Below are 27,249 nucleotides of genomic sequence, written 5' to 3' on the forward strand. Positions count from 1 at the left end.
AGTGAAGATTTGTTATTCTTTCTTCACAGTGAAAAAGGAAATGGGAGAAGAGAAAATCAGACAGGAAATCAGATAACCTAGTTCACGAGAATTGGGTGTAAACCAAGAGGCTAGAGGCTCTCAGGTGTGTTGTTGATAGCAAATGGGCAGAAAGAGCTCTGAGAATGGGAAGGAATGGATTCCAACTCAGGTTCTGCCACTTACCAGCAACAACTTCAAGTAAGTTACTACTTCCCTGAGCTTCCTTTTTCCTTATTTGTCAGAGGAGGATATTAATATCTGCACTGAGTACATATTGGGGCTGTCTGAGGATCAGATGAAGTCATGTCTGTGAAAGCACTCCTTCACCCTGTGAAATATTATATGTGGCATTGTGAAAAACACGAGCGAATAAGAACCTTATTTTGGCCATTAACCTCAACTTCCTCTTTATGTGACTTTTCAGCTTGTCCACAGGAGAGTCACAGATGGAACGTTTTTAATGTTTTAAATGTTCTCATTTCTTTTAAGAGAAATTAAGGAAACTATTCCATTCACTGTTGCAATGAAAAGAATTAAATATTTAGGAATATATCTACCTAAGGAAACAAAAGACTTGTACATAGAAAACTATAAAACTCTAGTGAAAGTAATCAAAGAGGACACTAATAGATGGAGAAATATACTGTGTTTGTGGATTGGAAGAATAAATATTGTGAAAATGAGTATACTACCCAAAGTAATTTATACATTCAATGCAATCCCTATCAAGCTACCAACGATATTTTTCACAGAACTAGAACAAATAGTCTCACAATTTGTATGGAAATACAAAAAACCTCGAATAGCCAAAGCAATCTTGAAGAAGAATGGAACTGGAGGAATTAACCTGCCAGACTTCAGGCTCTACTACAAAGCCACAGTCATCAAGACAGTATGGTACTGGCATAAAGACAGAAATATAGATCAATGGAACAAAATAGAAAGCCCAGAGATAAATCCACGCACCTATGGACACCTTATCTTCGACAAAGGAGGCAAGAACATAAAATGGAGAAAAGACAGTCTCTTTAACAAGTGGTGCTGGGAAAACTGGTCAGCCACTTGTAAAAGAATGAAACTAGAACACTTCCTAACACCATACACCAAAATAAACTCAAAATGGATTAGAGAGCTAAATGTAAGACCAGATTCTATAAAACTCCTAGAGGAGAATGTAGGCAAAACACTCTCCGACATAAATCACAGCAGGATCCTCCAAGACCCACCTCCCAGAATATTGGAAATAAAAGCAAAAATAAACAAATGGGACCTAATTAAAATCAAAAGTTTCTGCACAGCAAAGGAAACTATAAGTAAGGTGAAAAGACAGCCTTCAGAATGGGAGAAAATAATAGCAAATGAAGCAACTGATAAAGGATTAATCTCCAAAATATACAAGCAGTTCCTGCAGCTCAATTCCAGAAAAATAAGTGACCCAATCAAAAAATGGGCCAAAGAACTAAACAGACATTTCTCCATAGAAGACATACAGATGGCTAACAAACACATGAAAAAATGCTCAACATCCCTCATAATCAGAGAAATGCAAATCAAAACCACAATGAGGTACCATTTCACACCAGTCAGAATGGCTGCTATCCAAAAGTCTACATGCAATAAATGCTGGAGAGGGTGTGGAGAGAAGGGAACCCTCTTCCACTGTTGGTGGGGATGCAAACTAGTACAGCCACTATGGAGAACAGTGTGGAGATTCCTCAGAAAACTGGAAATAGAACTGCCATATGATCCAGCAATCGCACTCCTGGGCATTCACACCGAGGAAACCAGAATTGAAAGAGACACATGTACTCCAATGTTCATTGCAGCACTGTTTATAATAGCCAGGACATGGAAGCAACCTAGATGTCCATTTGCAGACCAATGGATAAGAAAGCTTTGGTACATACACACAATGGAGTATTTTTCAGCCATCAAAAAGAATGCATTTGAATCAGTTTTAATGAGGTGGATGAAATTGGAGCCTATTATACAGAGTGAAGTAAGCCAGAAAGAAAAACACCAATGTAGTATACTAACTCATATATATGGAATTTAGAAAGATGCAAATGATAACCCTGTATACGAGACTGCAAAAGAGACATAGGTATATAGAACAGTCTTTGGGATTCTGTGGGAGAGGGTGAAGGTGGGATGATTGGGGAGAACGGCATTGTAGCATGTATATTATCATATGTGACCAGTCCAGGTTCGATGCATGATACAGGATGCTTGGGCTGATGCACGGGGATGAACTGGAGGGAGGATATGGGGAAGAGGGAGGTGGGAGGGGGTTCAAGAAAGGGAACACATGTACACCCGGGGCAGATTCGTGTCAATGTATGGCAAAACCAACCAATATATTAATGTAAGGTAATTTGCCTCCAATAAAATAAATAAATAAATAAAAGACTTAAAAAAAAATAAATGTTCTCATTTCTTTTTCTGGTGGAAGTGCTGAAGCGCCATGACACAAAGGTGGGCTTCATGGGGGAAAGGACAGAAAGGAAACTACGGAGTTGATTCTCTAAATGGCTAGCCAGCCTTCAGTCCCTGAGTAACAAAGAACTGACCCATTCCCCACCCTCTCTACACCTTGCCCGTTCACCTATAAGCACACACACGTTACTATCAACAGAGCACAGACGTACATACATACATACATGTAATCTAGCTCACCAGTTATGATTGTAGGCAAGTTAGATTTTTTGTGCATTAATTTTCACATACGAATGTTGGAGAAATACTAGTACCTAATCCCATAAAGTTCTTTTGAGAAATGAAATAATAAGCGTAAAGTTCTTAGAAGAATGCCTGGTATACAGTCAGCACTCAGTCAATTATTCTTTCCTGATCTCATTTTATTCTCACAACTCTGAGAGTTGTGTATTCATATCACCCCTCATTTTGTAGATGGGAAAGTTAATGACTTATTCAAGGTGATTCTGTTCATAGAGGTTTGGGCTTGGCTCATTTTCCACTAAAGTCTATCAGAGGAGAGCAGCATCTGATAACATAGTGTTAAGACCCAGCCCATAGAGGGAAAACAAATCTCTCAGGGTTAAGATTATCCTTGAGACCTTGAAATCTCACATAAAAATAATATTCATGATTTTGTGATAATCTCAAAAATTATATTTGAAACCTTTAAATTGTTCATAAAGATGTACTCACAATTCCATAGGATAACTCTTAAGCACACAAAAATTCTTGAATCATGAGCTTAACTTAGGAAGAAGTCAAATGAATGTCTTTATGCAGCCAACTGGACACTAAGACCACTCTGCTTAAGAAAAGCAGAGTATTTCTACTGCCTACAAGATTTTCTCTGTGTTGATTTTTTCTTTAAATTAAGACTTTATGACATATATGTCAATGGATTTACATATTATGGACAGATTAGCTAATAAAAAGACATCTTATTTTAACGATTAGGTTCTAAAACTGGTACTTCAGTTAAATGTACATACAACAAGATTTCATTCCATACATTGTTCTCTTTTTTGGTGAGGTATAATTTCTTTTAAATCTCGGGGTTATCAGGCTTTGTTAATTATTGATGTCGCAGATACTTTTGGCTTGTCCTGTTTAAATTTATTTTTTACTTGAAGTATACTTGATTTATAATGTCTTACTTTCTGCTGTGCAGGAAAGTGGCTCAGTTATACACACATATATATTCCTTTTTATACTCTTCTCCGTTATAGTTTATCCCAGGATGTTGCATATAATTCCTGCTGCGACACAGTAGGATCTTGTTTTTTATCCGTTCTGTATATACCAGTTTGCATCTATTAACCCCAAACTCCTAGTCCTCCCCTCACCCATCGCCCTCCCCCTTGGCAATCACAAGTCTGTTCTCTACGTCCGTGAGTCTGTTTGTGTTTCAGAGATAGGTTCATTTGTGCCATGTTTTAGATTCCACATATAAGTGACATCATGTGGTATTTGTCTTTCTCTTTCTGACTTATTTCAACTGTGATAATCTACAGTTGCATCCATGTTGCTGCAAATGGTATTATTTCATTCTTTTTTTGTGTGGCTGAGTTGTACTCCATTGTTTATATGTACCACATCTTTATCCATTCATCCAAAATGGATATTTTGGTTGTTTCCATGTCTTGGCTATTGTGAATAGGGCTGCCATGAGCATAGGGGTGCATGTATCTTGTTGAATTAGTTTTGTCCAGGTATCTTGGCTTGTCTTTCAAGGTATGACACTTCTTTTCCGAGAACTGACCCACCAGTGAGTGTGATGAAGTGATATTCATATTACATGACTCATTGCCCTCCATGGTTTAGAGACAGAGGATGAATACTTGAAATACACCTGATCAGTCAAATTCTTCATTTCAGGATTCCAGAACTGGGCTTCAGAAGACTAGTCAGTCTTTGTCATTTGCTTGCAGTGAGGAGATATTTATATATATTTGAGAATTAAGACCTCATTTTAGGGTAAGCGTTTTCAATCATGTATGGAAAGAAGCAGAAAAGTCTGGTCTGCTGAAAAAGAATAGGCAAGATGTGTAAGACATAAGGAGAGAGATGGAAAATGAACGGATGAATGGGAGAGGGATGGGGAGGGAGGGAGAGGAGAGAGGGAGAATAAAGAAGAAGAAGAGAGAGAAGAAAAGAAAGAAAAAGAAGAGAGAAGAAAATTAATTAGGAATTAATTAATACTGGCTAATTTCTGGTTTTAATTCCTTGTGAAACTTAAATGTACCAGGTTTTCCTGGTGGCTCAGATGGTAAAGAATCTGCCTGCAATGCTGAAGACCTGGGTTTGATCCCTGGGTTGGGAAGATCTCCTGGAGGAGGGCATGGCAACCCCCTCCAGTATTTTGCCTACAGAATCCCCATGGACAGAGGAGCCTGGCGGGCTGCAGTCTGTGGCATTGCAAAGAGTTGGACACACTGAGCAACTAAGCACAGCACGGAAGCTTAAATGTACCAGTTGGGTTTAGTTTCTGTGAATACCTATATAGCCTGTTAAGATATTAAGATGTATGTGCATGTATTTCTTAAACTTTCTTGAGTTACATTCCTTTTATTTCCAGCTTTTATTTTACTTCCTCAGGCATCACAAATGTCTCCAGCCCTTGCGAATTTGGAGACAGAAATACTATAGTTATTTCAACTCTTTAACCCTTGTGTTTACTTGGAGCTGAGTTTATTGACTAGAAAAGATCTTAAAAAAATCATCTTGCGTATTTCCTTACTTTTAATTAATTCTGCATCTTGGCCATTCCAGATAGACCTGTCTTATTTTCAGTAAAGTTCAGGTAATAGAATTCTATGTGTTTGTCAGTAATTCATTTTTAGTGTGAAACAGTCCTCATAACTAGGATGGATTACCTCCCATGGAACATAAATAATTCTGGTTGCAATGAGTCATGTTTCCCAAACCATTCCAGGAGGCAAAATCTGTTCACAAAAGAGTAACAAAATGATATTTCTCCACATCTGTTCCCACAATTTTAGGAATTCCAGCCTTACTCAAAACTCTGTCAAATAGTTATGAGAATCTCCAGGAAATATTTTTCTGTGTATTCTGAGAATTATGCTTTCAGCTTTAAAATGGCCTTTGCCACTTTCTTTCTTTTCAGCTGTAGCTTTGTGTACCAACCTGTGTGTATGTTAGCTGCTCAGTCCTGTCTGACTCTTTGCAATCCCATGCCTGCTAGGCCCCTCTGTCCATGGAATTCTCCAGGCAAGAATACTGCAGTGGGTTGCTATTTCCTTCTCTGGAGGATCTTCCTGACCCAGGGACTGAACCCGGGTCTCCTGCTTTGCAGGTGGATTCTTTACCACTGAGTCATCAGTGGCTGTTGTCAAGTCTGAAGGATCATACCCCTCTCCTCCAACCAGAGCTGTCTTCCAACGTGGAGATTCAAATCTGATGATCCCTCCTAATGCTTTCAGTATCCCTCAGATATTTTAGTGAATTACTGCTTTCAGCTTTTCTTTGCTCTATTTTTGGCAGCATCTTCTTCTTGGAATTCAAGGTTAGACCTCAGGTTTGTCTAAGAGTAACCTGAGTGATGGGGCTCCTTTGTAGCTCAGCAGTAAAGAATATGCCTGTAATGCAGGAGACACAGGAGATGCGGGTTCAATCCCTGGGTCGGGGAGATCCCTTAGAGGAGGGTGGGGCAACCCACTCCAGTAGTTTTGCCTGAAAAGCCCCAGGACAGAGAAGCCTGGTGGGCTACAGTCTATGGGGTCACAGAGTCAGACACGACTGAACTGACTTAGCACAACACACAACCTGAGTGATGTACTTGGTAATTTCCTAGAGCTTTTCCTCACCTCTGACACGGCCTGGCTGTGCTTGGGGCTGGCTTTTGTCCCTTGTTTCTCTCTTCACTCAGCGAGTTTTCCTCTATAGTCTCCTTGGTCTGTGTACCAATAGATTCTTTTAAAAAAATGTTTAATTTTGATTGCACTGGGTTTCCGTTGCTATGCGCGCTTTCTCTAGTGGCAGCGAGTTGCGGCTGTTATTCTTTGCAGGGCGCAGACTTCTCATTTTGGCGGCTTCTCTTGGTGTGGAGCTCAGGCGCTAGCGCGCTGGCTCGGTAGCTGTGGGACAAGGACTTCGTTTTTCCACAGCATGTGGAGCCTGGGAAGGTCGAACCCATGTCTGCTGCACTGGCAGGCAGATTCTTAACTGCTGGACCGCCAAGAGAGTCCCAGCAATAGACCCTTGACAGCCCTGCCCTCCCTTCCTCAGACAGACCCCGGCATGTCTGAGTTCTGTGGTCAGCATCACTGGCTCGGGCTGGGCTCCTAGTTACACAGGTACACACACAGCCAGCCAGCCCTCCTATTTAAGGAGCTGGACCACCTTAAATACTGGTGTGTGAGGACACATATTTTATCTGTCCTTCATTAGCTTCTGGCTTCATGAAGTTACTACACTGTTTTCCACATCTGAACCGTCGTCTCACTAAATCCGAGAAGGTATAGGTCAGGCTATCAGTGCATTCCTCCTGGTCGTGCCAAAGAGGTGAATGATTTTAGGCCTAGATATCTGGGAAGATTTTAGGACTATTTCTGTAACAAGACATCTGTAGTTGTTTCAAGCAAGCACCCAGGAAAGCGCCTGATAAAAGCTCAGTACATATTTATTGAGTTGAGGTGAGTCAGTCATCTCAGATAATTTTGGGTTGTCTACGGTGTTTGAAGTCTTCTTAATAGGTTTATCTCTGCGTTGTTTTTTCCTCTTTGTAAAATACCCTGAGTTCTAGGGTCTCCTCTTGGCCTTTGCTTTCTGCCTTCAACCATCTCTGTGTCTGCCCTCTGATCGCTCTCTGGGTTCTCCGTGTCTTCCATCTGGAAAGCACAGATTTGGAAGGCTACTTTCTGGCTGAGCCAAAAGGCTTTTTCAGGACTTACCCCTGGCAGCCTGACCCGTCGTGGCCTTGCCAGTTGGGTCCTCTTTCCTTCCTCCTCCTCTTCTGAAATCTCTCTCTTCACGCTTACGATGAGAAGGTCCCTGCATGATCCCTTCCAACTCTGCTTTCCTGTTTGTCCGCCTCTCTCCCTGCTCCTCTTGGGGGCTGTGCAATCCCAGATTACTGGCCAAAGTACGACAGGGAAGAGGTGGGGGTCACTTAAGAGCCCAGAGGTAGAAGGTCTTTTCATGAGGAAGCATTGCTCAAAGGCGGGTTCGGGCTTCTCAACCTCTTATGCCATCTACCTTTCCCTTTGGATCTGCTGACCTTGAGTCTCTGCTTACCCGGCATTTCCTGTACTCACACAGCATCGAGACCTCCAGGAAGGACCAAGCCTGCGCTTGGTAAGGAATGATCCGGGCTCCGAAGGGTTAATGCCAGGAGCCGTGATGGATGGAGAGGATTATTAGTTACTCTTTTAAAGAGCAGAGGAAGGGTTCCTCCCTGTCCCTTACACTCTCCTTTTTCACATGATCTTTCTTCACAGCAGTAGATAGGGGAAAAAAAAGGAAAAACGTTTCAAAATAATTTAGAAAGTCCTTGTAAATGCTTGTGTTTTCATTTAGCAGCATGGATCAAGGACAGCAACAGACCCTCAGAGGAAGCAACCAACTGGAAACTGAGTAAAAAAAAAAGGAATCCTAGACTCTCAAACTATCTAGTTCTTTTTTTTTTTGGTGGGGGAGGTAGTAGGGGTGGAGGGGAGGATTAAATAAACTCTTTTCGGGGGAGGGCTCAGCTCTGGGCTTTCATGGATAAAACACTAAAGGTCAGCTTCATGTGTGTGACCCAACTGTCCTGGAAACTTCGGTTGGAGGAGAATCCAAACCTTAAGTTGTGCTCAGAGCAGCTCAAGTAAGAAAAATGAGGTGGGGGGGTTACAGGGTGGGGACCAAATCTTAGATGGAAGAAGGGGAGGGCTTGGGGATGGATGCGGTGGGGGAAGGTGGAAGGGAACTGTGTCTTTAAGTCTGTCCTATGGTTATACATATTTTTTCTTCTATGAATGGGTTTTGCTGTAAATTATAGCTTTGCCCGTGGTCCCTTGGGTCAAAAGAAATAGTCTCTAAACAGAAAACAGCTCTGATTGGTGACTTTCCTTCTTCCCTCCCCAACCCCCTTCCTAATTGAAACCAAATGTGCAATATATTGGATGCTGGGATCCCTGGCGCTTTCCCAGGAATCCTCAGAATGTGAGGTTTCTCTCAAAGGCATCTTGCATCAGCCTGTGGATGTATGCCTACCACGGGGCTCCTCCACCGGCAAAGTGGAAAAAGAACCGTTTCACGACAGATTCTTCTTTTCGGGTTGGGGGAACGCAGTGGATTATAGCTCTGTTTATTCCATCCAAAACTGTGCACTTCTGGATGAACGTAAGTTATGTGTTTTGATTTTTTTTTCTTCCTTCACTTTTTTTTTTTTTTTTTCACTTTTCCGAAAACGAAAGCTCTAACTATCCTTCTCCTGGTGTCTCAGGAAAAGTTTGAAAAAGGAGGCAGAAGGGAGTTCCATTTCAAGTCAGGCCAGGAAGGGAAGGAAATGGGGCACCATAGGCTTGAGAAATCCAAGGTTTCACATTTTGGGAGGCTGGATTTATGTTATGGAGAGAAGAATAAAGCACTACTACCCAAAGAAGATGAGACAAAAGAAACAAATCCATCGCAACTGCAGGATGTAATAAACAGCGTCTGTAGAGTTGAAACTGTTGGCAGGCAAGACAGGCCGATCGCAGAGCTGATTTCAGAGATGGAGAAGCCTGAGCGGGGAGCTAACTTTTCAGCAGTTAGTAGTGGTGTTGGAGGGTCCTGAGTTTGGGAGAGGACAGCTTTTAGTACTTCTGGTTTTCAGGGGAGTCGCAGACTTAATTGTGAGAAGGTCATCGTCGGGTAAGCAGTGGCTTCACTGTGAGGTTTGGGCTGGCTGGGTGGGGGGCTGGCTGGCTGGGGTATTTTTCAGTTGGTGACAAGCCTCATCTTCCCCAGCTCGCTGGCCGGGGTGTCTTTTCCTTTGTTATCAAATGACTTGTGACTGTTTGCATTTGGGACCTCTGAGTCCTGGCTGAGGTTCAAGAGTCTCATCCAAGGGGAAAGAGAATTTTTCCAAGTGGCTGAAGCTCTTAGGCCAGCCATTTGAGGCGGGAGTTTGCACTGCTCAGGCCAGGAGGGGTTCAGCACCATTTTGCTGACTGCTCGCCTTCTGCATCCTTTCCCTGGAGGAATGAGAGTCAGCATCTGTAAAGAGCCTTAGAGATCTCTCATGACCCCTCATTTCTCAAGCGGGGCAAGTGCCAGAAGGGGGACTGACACATTCAGGGTCACACAGCAGCATTAGTAGTGAAGCTGCAGATGAAATCAAAGTTCTCTTCCCTGCTAATCCAGTGCTCTTTGCACCCCATATCTCCACGTTCATGAGGCTGAGGCAGTTTCATTAACAAGTCAGCACAAGGACATTAGTTATCCTCATGAGAGCATCTTTTGTTCTAGTATTTGGCTTCTGACTTCTGTTCCTAGGGTAGAGCTCTTAAGTCCCTCAGAGTGGTTCATCAGCAAATGGTATCTGTGGTCATCTTTGGTTGTGTGTCTGTGTGTAAAATAAAAAAGCAAGGTGCTTATTCTACCCCAGACTCCATGCTCAGAGCTCTTCATCCATGATCTGTCTGAATCCTCACAGTTCCGAAGACATTGTTCCTATTTTATGAATAAGTACCTTAAAACTTAGAGAAGTGGAGTGAGGTGCAAAAGGAAGTACAGCTAATAAGGTTGAAACTCACGGATGTCTGACTCTAAACTCTGTGCTCTGATTCGCTCTGTAATAACACTCCCCTCCCCCACTCCATACACACATTTGATTACTTCCAAGTCAAAGCCCACATTTCCCTCGGTGGGTGACTGGTGACTACGGGGCGGAGATGTCAGGCGAGGGGAGCCGTGTGGACCCTCTCTTGGAGGCCACTTCTGCACTTGGATGGTTATCCGTCTGAATACCAGAGAGAGGTTGCAGGTGGGCAGCTCTGTGCACTACTTCTGGGTGCTTGATATATATTTACCTTTGTTCTGCAAAGAGCCTGGGATTTAGGCACTGAAGACCCAAGTTCAAGTTCTGGCTCTCCCTTTTACTACTTCGCAAAGTTGCTCTTTCCGTGCCTCAGCCTCTGTATGTATTATACGGGAATAACAGCACTACTTTTCTGTACTATTGTTTTAAGAGCTATTGGACATGAATGCCTTCTGAAGGCTGTGAAGGGCTTGCCCATATGCTCTTGTGACAATGGACACCGGACACTGGGATGAGATGTGAGGCAGCGCCTGCAGATGCTGGGGGGAGGGCAGCTACAATGGGGCCTCTGTCTTACCGCCCATCTCTTTGGAGTGGAAGCAGTCCTTCCTTGCAGGGGGTACCCCCGGGCTTTCTGTCTGAAACTTTCCTCTGGTGCCTGGCTTGGCCCCACTACCTCACCCAGGGGCTCGGTGGACGCTGAAGGACACCATGCTTCCTTTGCACCATCTCCGAACAAGGAAGGTCTGTTAGGTTCAGTCCACAGCTTTCTCCTCGAAGGGGATGGCTTTTCAGGAGCTTCATATCTGGTTAAGGGTTGTTCCTTGACCCTGGACCTTCCTCGTGTTTCCTCATCTGTACCTGTGGTCAGAAGGGATACCTCTGCTCCTGGGAATGAGGGTGGGAGGGGTGGGTGGAGGACCAGCAGGTGCTGGGGAGGCCCTGCCTCTGCTTCTAGTTAAGAGCTGTTTGCTTTATAAACACTAAACTTAAGGGAAGTGTGGAAGGAATTCCCGGTTTCTCTTACTTAGAATCTGCAAATTGTAACTCCAACAGTATCCATGTCTGTGACATATGCAGAAAAAGTTTATTTGTCTCTTTCCCTGGTTCCTGGGACAGAGCTTCTGAAACCCTTGCAGTTTCCTAAGTGATGAGAGTATTAGGAGCATCTTTTGTTCTAGTATTTGGCTTCTGATCTCTGTTCCTAGGGTAGAGCTCTTAAGTCCCTCAGAATTTTCTGGGTGATAGGACTGTCTTTTTTTCTAATGAGGTGACTTTGGGTGGGCTCCTGGATGGAGGCTGGTGCCCAGGAAGACTAAGCCATGATTAGAAGCTTGGGATTCTCAGCCCTACCTCCTACCTTCCAGGAAGGGAAGTAGGGCTGGAGATGGAGTTAATGATTAATTATGCCCATGTGATGGAAATCCCCAAAGTATCAAGTTTGGGTAGCTTCGGGGTTGGTGAACACAGCCATGTATTTGGAAGATGGTGCACCCCGGCTCCACAGGGACAGAAGCTCCTATGCTATCTTGCACTATGTATCTCTTTGGCTGGCTGTTTGTCTGTGCTGTTCAGTTTCTTCAGTCATGCCTGACTCCTTGGACTATAACCCACCAGGCTCATCTGTTCCTAGGATTCTCCAGGCAAGAATACTGGAGTGGGTAGCTATGCCCTCCTCCAGGGGGTTTTCCTAAGCCAGGGATTGAACACTGGTCTCCTGCGTTGCAGGTGGATTCTCTACTGCTGAGCCACTGTGGAAGCCCCACTTAATCCATATCCTTTAATATATAATACACAAGTACCCATAAGTGTATGAACTTCCCTGGTGGCTCAGATGGTAAAGAATCCATCTGCAATGTGGGAGACCTGGGTCCGATCCCTGGGTTGGGAAGATCCCCTGGAGGAGGGCATGGCTACCCACTCCAGTATTCTGGCCTGGAGAATCCCATGGTCGGAGGATCCTGGCAGGTTGCAGTCCATAGGGTCACAAAGAGTCGGACACGACCTAGCAACTTTTCACTTTACTTCACTTCACATCACACATAAGTGTTTTCCTGACCTTTGTGAGCTGGTTTAGCAAATGATTGAATCTAAAAGGGGGTGGTGGAGGAGGGGGGTGGGTTGTGGCAACCTGTGATTCTCAGTCAAGTTGGAAAGAAGTTGCAGGTAAGTTGGGGACCCTTGTAATTGGTGTCTCTCCTGGGGGGCACTTTGTGGGTCTGAGCCCTTAACCTGTGGAGTCTGCACCAGTTCCAGGAAGTTGGTGTTTGAGGAGGGGAAAACAGTGAGCTTCTCCTAGACAATGTCTGAGCACAAAGGGGGAGTGGCGTCCAGAGGAGTCTGCCCTCCTCTCTCTCCTCCAGCCTGTTAGCTCACTGCTTTCTTCCCTTCTTAAACAGTCACGTCTCAGACATTAAGTCATATGAATTATCTATCACATGTAACAAATCTAGTCCAGATCATTTCATACCATTACATTTTTTTAAGATCCATATTATTTATTTATTATTTTTGGCTGGGCAAGGTCTTCGTTGCTGCACTGGCTTTTCTCTAGTTGCGGTGATCAAAGGCTACTCTCTAATTGCCGTGTGCAGGCTTCTCATTGTGGTGGCTTCTCTTGTTTGGGAGCTAGGGCTCTAGGACATGTGGGCTCAGTAGTTATGGTTCCCGGGCTCTAGAGCACAGGCTCAACAGTTGTGGGACATGGGCTTAGATGCCCCATGGCATGTGGGATCCTCCTGGACCAGGGATTGAACCCATGTCTTCTGCACTGGCAGCTGGACTCTCCACCACTGAAACACCAAGGAAGCTCACGATTACATTTTAATAAACACACTGCAATATTAGAGTGCCTCCCACCCCTCCGAACAGGATTGTCACAGACTTTCTGAAATAATGTACGTGAAATACTCTAAGCTTAGCATCTAGTGCTCAACAAATACTGATTTTATGTCATTACTACTGCTTCTATTATCATTATGTGTATATCAAATACACATGGGACAAAGTTTTATGAATTACTAAAGTATGCACTGTGAATTTTATAACACTTATCACCGTTAGATTTTGGAGGTGACTCTGATTAGGGTCTAACCAAAGAGGTGAGAAGGTTTGGGGATCTAGTCAGAATTTTACAGTGATTTGGCTAAAGGCATTATTTTAGACAATAATGTGAGTGGATGTCATACCACTTTAAATTAGCATTAGCTTTCAGACTCTTCTTCCCAAGTTCTCTTATAAGATCCACTTTCAGTCATGTCTCCTGGGCATCCAGAAAGCTAAAACCCCTCAAAAGTCGACCTCCACAGACCTTCTGATATCGTGCACCAGCTGACATAAATGGTGACCTACCCACAACACAGACACACTGGATTCTTTATGCTCCTTGCCCTGTTTGAAGTCGTGCAGTGTTTGAATTGACTTTCTCCCAAAAATGACAACTCAGTCCAGATATGCGTCCAGCATCCCCAGGCTTCCCAGAACTTCTCTGAATTCAGCAACCGTCCACAATGGGGGTTGCTTACCACTATGTTAGGAATTTTAGGTGGACCTTAAGGATCAGTTAAGTAAGAATGGAAGGTGGAGATCAGCACTCTGAAGTGTTTTCCCGTGTGAGTCTAACCTGAATCTCTGCTGATAAATCTCCAAGTCTGTCACCTCAGTCACTCCTCAACATGAAATAAGGACCTCCTTTATAGGACAGCCCCACCCTGCTGTCCTGTAAAGAATTTAGTGGTCAGTGCCTCCCTCCTCTGGTTGGCATACCTCCTTCCTCTAGCTGACTGCTTTGAGCTAGGTCAAGACCACCTTAAACTGTCCTCACTCTGCCTTTTCCCCTTATGTGGACCACTTGTCTAGGCCTTGAACTCTTTCTGTTGTGAAGTCAGACAGACCTGATTTCCACTCCCAGGTCTGTACTCACTGACCTTGTGACCCTGGGCAAGTTGCTTAAACTCTCTCAGTTTCCTGTTTGGTGAAATAAGGTTGGCAATTCCCATCCAATAGGTATTACAGATGCCACTTGTGAGTGTATAGCATAACGTTTGGCACGTAGCTAATAAGTGATGCTGGTGATGGTTGTTTTTATTATTAGTTTGGCACTGCTGCTTTGGCTTGCTCAGCTCAGTTATTTTCCCATATCCTTAGTCCAACATCATTCTTCCAGGCAACAACATTCACTGAGCAAAATCGCCTTCTACAGATAACGCTTCTCAAAGTACTTTTGCAGTGGAAAGGACATGGGTTTAAGTTCTGGTTTTGCCACCACTTACTAGCCATGTAAACTTGGGCAAGATATTTAACATCTTCAGGTCTCATTTTTCTTGTCTCATAGGTTTGTTATACAAAATATGTGCCATTAGATTTGCAAAGAGGCCGACATACAGCCTCATACACAGTCGATGCTCCGAGTAAGGGAATGCTCAGTTCTCACTTTTTCTGGTGGAATCTTCAATCCACTGTGGTCTAAAAGCCCTTCGTGAATCATGGAGAGTGTATCTTGGACAGATCTCTTTCATTTCACTATGTGGGTGTGTGCTAAGTTGTTTCAGTCGGTCTGATTCTTTGTGACCCCGTGCACGGTAGCCCACCAGGCTCCTCTGTCCATGGATTCTCTGGGCAAGAATACTGCAGTGGGTTACCATGCCTTCCTCCAGGAGATCTTCCCGACCCAGGGATCTAACCAAATCTCTTATGTCTCCTGCATTGGCAGTCAGGTTCTTTACCACTGGTGCCACCTGGGAAGCAGCATGGATGTGATCTATTGGAAACTTGACGTCTTCGATTTGAAAAGACACCTGTCAGTTCATCTCCTTGTCCCCACTCCCTTGTGCACCCTTACCTCACTCTCCCCCAACCTTTCCCTTAATGGTCAAAGCAGACTTGTTCATAATGCTATCTTTATAGGGAACTAAGCACAAGAGTGGATTACTTGGGTAGGGGTCTGTGCAACACCTGAAGGAAAAAAGAGTTGGCACCTTGGGACAGGTAGGGAAGAAGGGATACAATATATTATATATTGGACAAATAATCCTATTATGATGGAAAGATTCAAGGGCAGTATAAAACAGTATGGGTCACAATTGCGATCAGATCTAAATGCATTTAGGAAAGGGAGAGATGAGTTTACAAAGGAGAAATCCAAGTTCTGTGCTTCTGGAGTAGTCGTTCAGTAGCTCACTTGTCCCACCAAGGACTCCAAGCTGGAGGGACCACCGGAGGGAAGACTGGCCTTGACTGATGTTCACCACATTTCCCCCTCCTGCTCCTAGTGCCCGAGTCCTGTCCATTTTCCCCATCCGGCTACATTTCTCAGTGGTTTCTAACCTGTTAATCTCCCTGATTGCCTTGGGTTCCCTCAACAATTCAACTGTATCTTACTGGGTTTAATTCTATTTAGCAAGCTTTGATTGACTACTTCTGAGTATAAGATACTCTGCTTAACATTTTCTAATAACAATAACTTAACAGAGGAACCAAGATGTCCAGGTGCCTGTCCAGGGATAGTCACTAAAAATACAATCACCTAATGGCTAAAGTGATGGTCTCTCTAAACTTTCTCCATCTCTTTTAGTTTTATTTGCATGCATTTGGACATGTTATGGTTGATACTGTATTATTCAGATATGATTTGGTTGAAAATAATTCTCTTATTTTGGTTTTCTTATTTTTTGCTTTCTATTGTGCATAGAACTACTAGATATTTCCAAGTTCTGTAATTCTCCAAGCAACAGAGGTCCCAGAAATTGGCAGATTGTCTACTTATTAACTGGGGCTTCCCTGGTGGCCCAGATGGTAAAGAGTCTGCCTGCAATGTGGGAAACCCAGGTTCGATCCCTGGCTCAGGAAGATCCCATGGAGAAGGAAATGGCAACCCATTCCAGTATTCTTGCCTGGAAAATCCCATGGATGGAGGAACCTGGTGGGCTACAGTCCGTGCGGTCGCAGAGAGTTGGACATGACTGAAATGACTGAGCATGCACACACTACTTATTAGCTGGACTCTTATCTTGGTCTCTAAGGACTGAGAAAGGTTAGGTTTGAGCTATCCCAGTATCCCTGAGGCCTGGAAGAGAAAAGAAAGGTCAGAGAGGTTCTAAGAGGGGTTTAGACTTACTTCGAAGCTCCTGGGTTCAACTTGGCTTTTCCTGGAGATTAGCATTGTCTTTAATGTATTCACTCACTCAACTGTCTGTGGCTTGTGTTTTGTGCTTAATGAGACCTTCCAAAAATGTTTGAAGAGAATGCCTGGGACCTACTGCTCAAACATATTACTGTGTACTCCATGGTGGGAGTATCACTGGGAGGGCTTCTGAAGAATAGAACCTGTGTGCAAAAGGTAGTGAGGCAAATATGTAGTAAGTTTTGATCTTGGCACCATCATTTTCTAGATTTTTTTTCTTACCTCAAGGCTTTTAACTTCAGTGTTCCTCAGTTTCCTCATCTATTTTCTTCATGTGTCTTTCTCCTCTTCTTTTAGGTTCAGAGAAGACACTGTGTCAGTTCAGTTCAGTTCAGTTCAGTCGCTCAGTCATGTCCGACTCTTTGTGACCCCATGAATCACAGCATGCCAGGCCTCCCTGTTTATCACCAACTCCCGGGGTTCACTCAAACTCACGTCCATCGAGTCGGTGATGCCATCCAGCCATCTCACTCTCTGTCATCCCCTTCTCGTCCCGCCCCCAATCTTTCCCAGCATCAGAGTCTTTTCCAGTGAGTCAACTCGTCGCATGAGGTGGCCAAAGTATTGGAGTTTCAGCTTTAGCATCAGTCCCTCCAATGAACACCCAGGATTGATCTCCTTTAGAATGGACTGGTTGGATCTCCTTGCAGTCCACTGTGTAGGAGACTGTAAACAGGAGAGGACGATGCCTATGGAGATTGTTGGTCCAAATGTCTTTTGAACACTTCAGAGTAGCAAATCCAGCAAAATTTACTGTGTGCAAGATTGTCTTGGCAGTCCCTACGGGAGCTATAGCAACAAAAGGCCTTGCAGGACTGTAATTTCACGGAGGCATATAAAGTTTAGAGGAGTGGTGAAGTTTACAAAGGCTGCTGGTGTTTGTTCTTTAGGATATACTCTCTTGAGAGTCTGGGGAACAAGTTGACCTAAAGAAGAGAGCAGTGAGAGTTAGTTACTCAGGAGTACTGTGGCTGACTCATGTTGATATATGGCAGAAACCAACACAATATTGTAAAGCAATTATCCTTCAATTAAATAAATAAAATGTTACTTAAGAGTAGCTAATTGTTCCTCAGAAAAATGTAGTCCTACATTTAGAATGTGGATACTAGATAAATTTTAAAAATTGAGATAAAATGTTAAAATAATATCAAAGGAAATTATAAATAGATCCTAATCCCAGTAAAAATCCCAGTAAGTTATTTTGTGACTATCTAAAAACTGATTCTAAAATTTATAAGGAGAGGCAAAAGATCCAGAGTAACCAACACAATATTGGAGAAGAACAAAATCAGAGGACTGATGTTACTCGATTTTAAGACTTACTATAAAGTTGCAGTAATTAAGACAGTGTGGTATTGCTGAAAAAAAAAAGATAAGTAGATCAACAGAACAGACTAGGGAGCCCAGAAATAAATCCACGTAAATATGGCCAGCTTGTCTTTGGCAAAGAAACAAAGGCAGTACAATGGAGAAAGATAGTCTTTTCACCAAATGGCGCTGGAATAATTGAACATGCAAAAAAAAAAAAAAAAAAAGCAAAAACAAATCTAGACTCACAGCTTATGTCCTTCACAAGAATGAACTAAAAGTAGATCATGAACCTAAATGCAAAATGAGAAACCAGAAAACTATAACCTAGGAGAAAATCTAGGTGACCTTGGGTATGGTGATGGCATTTCAACACCAAAGGTACAATCCTTGAAAGAAAAAATTGATAAAGTGGACTTCATTAGAAGGAAAAATTTTTGCTCTGTGAAAGCTAGTATCAAGACAATGAGACTATAAGACATGGATTGGGAGAAAATATTTACAAAAGACATATCCAATAGAGGACAGTTACCTAAAATGTGTAAGGGACTCTTCAAATTCAACAATAAGAAAATGAGCAAAAGAAATGGACAGCTCACCAAAGAAGATATACAGATGGCAAAAAGTGTTAGTCACTCAGTCTTGTCCAACTCTTTACGACCCCATGGACTGTAGCCTGCCAGGCTCTTCTGTTCATAGGATTTCCCAGGCAAGAATACTGGAAAGGGTTGCCATTCCTTTCTCCAGGGGATCTTCCCCATCCAGGGACTGAACCCAGGTCTCCAGCATTGTGGGCAGATTCTTTACCACCTGAGCCACCCGGGAAGCCCACAGATTGCAGTGAAAGTGATAGCTGCTCAGTCGTGTTGCTGAGTCCAACTCTTTGTGACCCCATGCTATACAATCCATGGGATTCTCCAGGAAAGAATACCGGAGTGGGTGGCCGTTCCCTTCTCCAGGGGATTTTCCCAACCCAGGGATCAAACCCAGGTCTCCTGCCTTGCAGGCGGATTCTTTACCAGCGGAGCCACAGTAGACATGAAACAATGCTCAGCATTATATGTCATCAGGAAATTTCAAATTAAGACAACAATGAATTATCGTTACAATACCTGTTAGAATGGTTGAAATCCAGAGCACTGACAGCACCACATACTGGTGGTGATAACTTTTATTCATTGCTTCTGGAAATAGAAAATTGTACAGTCACTTTGGCAGTTTTTCACAGAAATCAACATATTCGTATGCATGACCCAGAAATCATGCTCCTTGGTATTTACCCAAACAAATTGAGAACTTATGTTTACACAGAAACCTAAATCCAGGTGACTATAGCAACTTTACTCATTACTTCAAAACATGGAAGAGAGCAGGCCATGGAGAAGTGGCGTGTGCACTGGGACTGCTATCCGAAGCACTGGCTTCAGATCCTGCTTCGTTTAGTTGTGAAAATTGAAGGCAGTGAAGTCTTCATGAGCACAGATGTGGAGTGATACGTAAGCTGACATCTGAATACTTTGTGTGAGTGTGAAGTGAAAGTCGCTCAGTCGTGTCCGACTCTTTGCAACCCCATGGACTGTGTGGTCCATGGAATTCTCCAGGCCAGAATACTGGAGAGGGTATTGGGTATATAATGCACACAGGGCTGTTTTCCTTTAAGCAATAAATAGAAAATGGTTATTCCCAGAGGGTGATGATTGTCATTCTAGGTTTCAGGGTACACCTCCAGATTTGGTTTCTCTTGGTTTGACCATGGGCACAGCTGATGTCTTCCTCATCATGCTTCTTTCCTCATTGGTATATTCATACCTCTGATAATAGAAGTGCTTTCCTTTTACTTTTCCCTAAAAATTTTCATCTGATTAGTTAGTGTTATATGAAGAGTAAATTAGCTGTTTAATATTATGTTTGGAGGTGAAGAGTTTTCTAAGCATTTTGGTCAGCCATTCCTTACCAAAGAGATGTCAAGCTTGAATATCAAGCTAAGATGTAAATTCTAGACTTTTGCGGATACCACAGCAGAGTGTGAAAAGTTACTTTCTCATCCTTTTGCTGTGTTTTTGGTGACAGACTTGGCTTTTGAAGGATAAAAGATGATTGATGCTCTTCCCAGTGTTTCCCTTTCACAACTCCCCGATGTTTACTCACCTCTTTTATTTTCATGATTTAGGGCGCTAACTACTTCCCCTCTCCTAGGTCCATAGGAGCCCCATGCCCTCTAGCAAAAGGGAGCTGTTTTGTGCCTTTTGCTTAGCTGTAGGAAGGCCCACCTCTAGGCTCCCAGGTGCTCCCCACTTTGATTTTCCAATTGACAAGTAGTTGCCAACATTTACAAAACATGTTTTGTCAAAGATCTCAGGATGGCTGCTGTTATCCTATCAGTTCAGTTCAGTTGCTCAGTCGTGTCCGACTCTTTGCAACCCCATGAATCACAGCACGCCAGGCCTCCCTGTCCATCACCAACTCCCAGAGTTCACTCAAACTCATGTCCATCGAGTCGGTGATGCCATCCAGCCATCTCATTCTCTGTCGTCCCCGTCTCCTCCTGCCCCCAATCCCTCCCAGCATCAGAGTCTTTTCCGGTGAGTCAACTCGTCGCATGAGGTGGCCAAAGTATTGGAGTTTCAGCTTTAGAATCAGTCCTTCCAATGAACACCCAGGATTGATCTCCTTTAGAATGGACTGGTTGGATCTCCTTGCAGTCCAAGGGACTCTCAAGAGTCTATATACATATGTAAACTTCAATGACTGCATTTCCTGGTGATCCTACATCCAGTTCCTTCTTGCCTTGGGCAGAAGTAATATGGGAGAGAAAAAAAAGGAACATTGCTTTAAATAGGGCAGAAGTTCTAATTTCTAGCCCTAATTTACTAAGTAGTATGGATATTGATAGGAATTTCAGATTTTTAGATCTGAGTCTTTATTTGAGTTGGGTAGTTGAGGGCAAATAGAAGGTTGGTGGAGAAGTTCTTGGGCAGTACATAGGAAGAAAAGAGTTCAACACAGAAAAAGACTCCATCTTTGTTATGAGCAGACTAGCTGCAACAAAGGAGCCCTGGTTTCAAGTGAAATGATGGAAGTGAGGACCCTGGATTCACTTACAATGCTGCTTTACATGAAGGTGTTTAAGGCACTAGCAGGGGCACCTCCAAATTCTTTTAGAAATAAATAGAAATTTGGTTTCCAAAAAAGTATTGAAACAATCCCAATGAAAAAATCAGAACTTTACTGAATGTTCTTATACTTCATGTTACATTTAGTGTTATTTTTTATAATGGAGTACTTGGTGAGGTGGGAGTGGGGAAGGTGTTATAATATTTTCAGTGTTTGGGTCTCCTAAATGTCTGAATCCAGCCCTTTGTAGGAACAGAAGCTATTGTCAGTCACAACTTGCTTCCAAATCTATTGGGGCACCATTCCTCAGAGCTCCTAGGAGAAGTACTCTGATGCTCTTCATAAATATGTTCAAATCCATCCTGACAATGAGAAAATTATTATATTGGGTTGGTCAAAAAGTTCATTCAGGATTTTTCTGTAAGACATTACAGAAAACCCAAAACTAACTATTGGCCAACCCAATAGTTACCACTGCATGATTCAGTAATAGGTACTGGGGGAAAATAATCACGTCACTGATCATGGGGTGTTAAACATACTTTCTAGTGAATAAATGAAGATTAGGTGAGAGTGGTGACCAAGCAATGGGATCTCTAGATCCATGTGATTTCCTTTAGCTAGAATTTCATAATACCCCCCCTGGCCACTAACCACAATTCTGAAGGCCAGGTAAGTGGTCTTCAGTGTGAGGTAATGGTGTCCACATTCAGAGAAGTACTATCCCCCCTCCTCCCCCCACCATAGTAGCTTTGCTGATGCTGATATGGGGCCACTGGGAAGGTAATGAGACAGCTGCAGAAGATGCAGGAACCAGCCATCCTGCAGGGATGCTTTTAGTCGTGGCTTTCTTTTTTCTCTCTTTAAAAAAATTAATTTATTTTAATTGGAGGATAATTACAATATTGTGATGGGTTTTGCCATACATCAACATGAATCAGTCACAGGTATACACGTGTCCCCCCATCCTGAACCCCCCTCCCACGTCCCTCCCCACCCTTTCCCTCTGGATTGTCCCAGAGCACTGGCTTCGAGTGCCCTGTTTCATGCATCGCACTGGTCATCTATTTTACATATGGTAATGTACATATGTCAAAGCTATTCTCTCAAATCCTTCCACCCTCGCCTTCTCCCACTGAGTCCAAAAGTCTGTTCTTTACGTCTGTGTCTCCTTTGCTGCCCTGCATGTAGGATCGTCGGTACCATTTTTCTAAATTCCATATATATGCATTAATATACAGTATTTTTCTTTCTCTTTCTGACTTATTTTGCTCTGTATAATAGGCTCCAGGTTCATCTACCTCATCAGAACTGACTCAAATGCATTCCTTTTCATAGCTGAGTAATATTCCATTGTGTATATGTACCACAACTTCCTTATCCATTCATCTGTTGGTGGACATCTAGGTTGCTTCCTTGTCCTACCTATTGAAAATAGTGCTTCAGTGAACACTGGGGCACATGTGTCTCTTTCAATTCTGGTTTCCTTGGTGTATATGCCCAGCAGTGGGATTGCTGGGAAGGAGCACATCCTCTGCTGCTTCCCTTAGTGGAAAGGCAGGGCCACAGAACAGACTCAGCAGTCTAAAAAATTTCCCTCAGGATTATCTAATTACTCACACCTGAACAACATGTGCACCTATTTTATAGAAAATTTTTTTTTCAGCTTCTTAGGATGATCAATCATTTGCACACTGCTGCTGCTGCTGCTAAGTCGCTTCAGTCGTGTTCGGCTCTGTGCGACCCCATAGACACCAGGCTCCTCTGTCCCTGGGATTCTCCAGGCAAGACCACTGGTGTGGGTTGCCATTTCCTTCTCTGATGCAGGAAAGTGAAAAGTGAAAGTGAAGTCACTCAGTCATACCCGACTCGTAGCGACTCCATGGACTGCAGCTCACCAGGCTCCTCCATCCGTGGGATTTTCCAGGCGAGAGTACTGGAGTGGGGTACCATTGCCTTCTCCATATTTGGACACTATTAAAACATGAAAAGCTATGACAAAATTAGTGTATTAAAAGCAGAGACATCATTTTGCTGACAAAGATCTGTATAGCCAAAGTTATGGTTTTTCCAGTAGTCATGTTTGGATGTGAGAGGAAGGCTGAGTGCCGAAGAATTGATGCTTCTGAAATGTGGTGCTGGAGAAGACTCTTGAGAGTCCCTTGGACTGCAAGGACATCAAACCAGTCAGTCCTAAAGGAAATCAATCCTGAATATTCACTGGAAGGACTGATGTTGAAGCTGAAACTCCAATACTTTGGCCACTTGATGTGAAGAACCGACTCACTGGAAAAGACCCTGATGCTGGGGAAGAATGAAGACAGGAGGAGAAGCGGGCAATGGAGGATGAGAAGGTTGGATGACATCACGGACTCTATGGACGTGAATTTGAGTAAGCTCTGGGAGTTGGTGATGGACAGGAAAGCGTGCTGCAGTTCATGGGGTCGCAAAGAGTTGGACATGACTGAGTGATTGAACAACAGCAAAACGTATACAGACATAAAGCTAGGTATACACTTAAATTAGGTTCCTGGACTCAGTTTCCATGTACATGTTGTGTGTGGATGGGGAGGGCTTCCCACAGCGTATCAGACAATTCTCGGGACACCAGCTGGGTGTCCTACAATTCAAATGAACTCTGACACTGTCTCCTTAGAGATGGCATCAGATGCCACAGGTTAAGGGTTCAGGGTCTTGCCCCCGCCTCCTAACTATGCCTTACTTTAGAGGTCAGTTGTAAACTCAGGCTGTTATCTGTGTTTCTGGTCTCCTGGTTACAAGTTTGAGGTTGCAAGACCCCCTTCTCAGATCTGATTAACTTGCTAGAGTGGCTCACAAAACTCAGAGAAACATTTTATTTACTAGATGACAGATTTATCATCAAAGGCACAGGCAGATGAAGAGATGCGTAGGGCAATGTATGGAGAAAGGGGAGGGGCGTTTATGCCCTCACTAGGTATCACTATCCCCAAATCTCTATGTATTCTTCAACTTGGAATCCGTCTGAACCCTGTCCTTTTGGGTTTTTACGGAGGCCTCGTGCCACAGGCATGACTGATTAAATCACTGGCTATTGGAGATAGATTCAAACTCCAGCCTCTCTTCTACCCAGTGATCAGTGGAGCTGGGACTGAAAGTTCCACCCCTCTAATTGCAAGGTTGGTTTCCCTGGCAACCAGCTCCCATCCTTAGGTGGCATCCTAGAATCACCTCATTAATGTAACCAAAGGCACCTTTATGGCTCTCGTCACTTAGGAAATTCCAAGGGTTTGGGGAGTCTGAGAGCCTGGATCTGTGGATGAAGACCAAATATATATGAGAAATTTATTTTGGTCTTCTGAATGACCAGATGTATGTTTCTTATAAATCATAACATACAGCGTATCTTATATACTTTAGTTTTTCTGCAACTATAAAGCTGAAGCAAAGTTTTAAGTGAAGTCAAATATAGCTATAAACTCAATCGAATAATAAAACGTTATTTTAATGCATGAGATGATGTGGTTTGCTGAAACTAACCACTAGTGTGGGGTTGAAAGATAGAGCGGACACATGTAGCCTCAGGGCCTGGTCTGTGTTTAATTTGGAACTGTTGTTTAAACGTAATTAATACTCATGCAGAAAATGTCTATCAGAGTAAGTGTATAAAACATATTGTTATTAATAGCCTCAAGGGTTTATGCATTTGGGAAAATCAGATCTCATATTCAGTTAACCAAGTCTCTGCCGGTAGGCAGTGGTCAAATGTTAATTTTAATTTAGTATCATTAGATATTTGTTAAATTGTCTATTCTCTTGAAGACAGGGTTAGCATGGGGATGATAAAGAAATTGCTCTCTAATCTAATTATTACTAGACTCAGTGACAGAACCATTGTACTCTTTGTGTTTATGCTTCAGAGTTGTGCTTATAAACTTGTAGGCACTGGTGTGTAGAGTCAGAGTTCACGTCACACGTCTGCTCACTGCATGAACAGGCACTGACCGCAATGGCTGAGCAGATTAAACTGCCCTGTGCCACCCGACGACTCAGTTCTCCCACCATGTCCTCTGTTTCCAGATTGGTTCTTGACTTGATCTGGCTTTCGTTTGGCATTTGGACAATCATAAACACAAACGAAAAGGCAGGCCCTGAAATCACTTTCTTAACCACTAGCATTAAAAGTTCCAAATTATATAATTGAAGATATAAAATTTTAAAAATTCTACAAATGTCATGGTCTGAAATAATATATTTGCACTTGGAGATACTCCACTCTAAAAGTAAATTCAAACTACATTTTTTTTTTTTTCCAGGAAAGCCTTTCTGATCTGTTCTCTTTAAATTTTACTAATAATCAAAATCATTATGACAACTTAGCAGTGAGTGCTTATTTTATATCAAGATTTATATTAAGCACTTTATATACATTATCTCATTGAAACTTTATAATTGTGTGAAGTGGATATCTTCCCTATGTTATACACGAGAACACAAGACCCTAAGACAGGCTCACTCACATAGCAGATACTAATAACAAGCAGAATAGAATTGGAACCTAAGTCTTTCTCACTGAAGTACCTCACTTTTTACCACTACTTGGTGACTCTTCTTGAACCTGTGGCTCTCACTTTTTTTTTGCCAGTAGGCATCCCTATTTTATAGTTCTCTCCTGATATCCTTGTCTTTTCTGTTGAGCCAATGAGTCTCGAACTTCAGTATGCATCAGAATCATCTGCATTGCTTCCTAAAAATGCAGAGCCCAGGCTCCACTCAAAACGTGAGATACAGGCTAAGTCCCTTCAGTTGTGTCTGACTCTTTGTGACTCTATGGACTATGTAGCCCGCCGGGCTCCTCTGTCCATGGGATTCTCCAGGCAAGAATACTGGAGTGGGTTGCCATGCCCGCCTCCAGGGGATCTTCCCGACCCAGGGATTGAACCTGCGTCTCCTGCATTGCAAGCAGATTCTTTACCACTGAGCCACTGGGGAAGCCCTTAAAGCTTGATAGATGAAACATTTTCTGCATGGTGTCCAGGGAACCTGTGTTTTTAGCAGCCTCCCTCAGGTGATTGATTCTGTTGCAGGCGTTCCTTTGCCTCCATTTAGAGTAAAACTGCATTTGACTGGGTGCTTCAAGGCCCAGGATTGTGTTTTATCCATCCTTGTTTCTCAAAGACTCACTAAATTCAAAGAATGAATGAAAGAAGGAACAATTGTCAATAGAGAATATGTTCTTGGAAAGAGCATTCTCTTGGCCAGACCCTTGGAAAATTTAGAGATACATGTTTAAATATCACTTAATGTACTCAGTCTAGACTCTCTCTTAGAGGCCAGCATGGCAAGGAGGCTGTGAGAAGGGGCAGAAAGCATAACTCTGTCTATAAAAAAAAAAGAATGAAAACTCTCCAGGTGCCCCATGATGAGATAGAATCAATCTTCTTCCCCTTTCCTGAAACTAAGATCAATTGAACTGGAAAAGTGTAAATGCCTTTGAGGCCCAGAAAGGGGCTCATTTTCCTACAGTGTTGTAGGCATTTTACAAGAGTTCTGCTTAACTCGTGGTTCTGAGGTCAACATGGATTTATTCCTTTATTAAGCAAAAAAAATTTTTTTGAGTACTTGCTAAGTGAATGTCATAGGGCACTAGAAAATTCAGGAAACAGTGAAGGACATGTGGGGCTACTTGCTCAGTGTCTGCAAACACTAAAATGCAGGGAAGGGGTTGTATTGTCAGGGGACTGGAGCCGGATGCTAGAAGTGGAGTAAGAACTGGATGGAATTAGACAGACAGGAAGCAAAGAACAGGAAAAGCAGAGGCTTGGCCGTCAGACCGCTTAGGATCAGCCAGCTTGGAATAGTGAGGATGTAAGCCTGGGATGGTGGGAAATTTATACTGGGGAGCATGGAGAAAAGAGCCTTGCATAGATGTGTTTTATTGCATCAAGGGGAGTTTCAGATGTTGCGGAATTTTGAACATTTTCCTTTATCTTATAGCAAGTGCAGTGCTGTTTAAGATTAATGTGACTGCAGCATGTCAGGGAAATCGCAGAGGAGGAGTTAAGCCAGGGAGAGTTATCCAAAGGCTCTTCTCAGTCCTCCAGATGTGAAGTGACCAGGTTTGGACAAGGATGGCGGGAGGAGCCAGGGCAAGGTAGGGCTGCCGTGGGTGTAACCTGAAGGACACCAGTGAGACAGTATAGCTACTAATGGTGAGGTAGAAGCAGGGTGAAGCTCCCACACTAACTATGTGGAGTATGTGGGACCTAGAGACCCATCTTCCCACAAGAACTTTCGGCTGGAGAAAAGTGCCTTAAGCTTCTAACCAGGATCCCGAATCCAAGTTTTTCAAATGTCCTTTGATGTCGGCAGAGCATATGGCCCTGGAGGAGGCTGGGCTCGTGGTTGCTTCCTTTTCCTT

The 27,249-nt window shown here is 43.1% G+C and overlaps 1 protein-coding gene across 7 annotated transcripts in view; it reads left to right on the forward strand.

Moving 5' to 3' along the window:
* The first annotated feature begins 8,647 nt into the window (after positions 1-8,647).
* Positions 8,648-27,249, forward strand: part of DDR2 (discoidin domain receptor tyrosine kinase 2) — a 176,968-nt gene continuing 158,366 nt past the window's right edge. For 5 of the 7 annotated variants that reach the window (XM_055404153.2, XM_055404149.2, XM_055404150.2 and 2 more), the window contains exon 1: positions 8,648-8,841. The gene's annotated coding sequence lies outside the window, so the exon portion shown is untranslated. Of the gene's footprint in view, positions 8,842-8,888; positions 9,355-27,249 lie in introns of those variants that run through there. The other 2 variants (XM_088835988.1, XM_088835986.1) reach the window with 2 other exon arrangements.

This window comes from Moschus berezovskii, chromosome 4, assembly GCF_049115385.1.
Source record: "Moschus berezovskii isolate FMDL1 chromosome 4, NW_MosBer_1.0, whole genome shotgun sequence".
Classification (NCBI taxonomy): Eukaryota; Metazoa; Chordata; class Mammalia; order Artiodactyla; family Moschidae; genus Moschus; species Moschus berezovskii.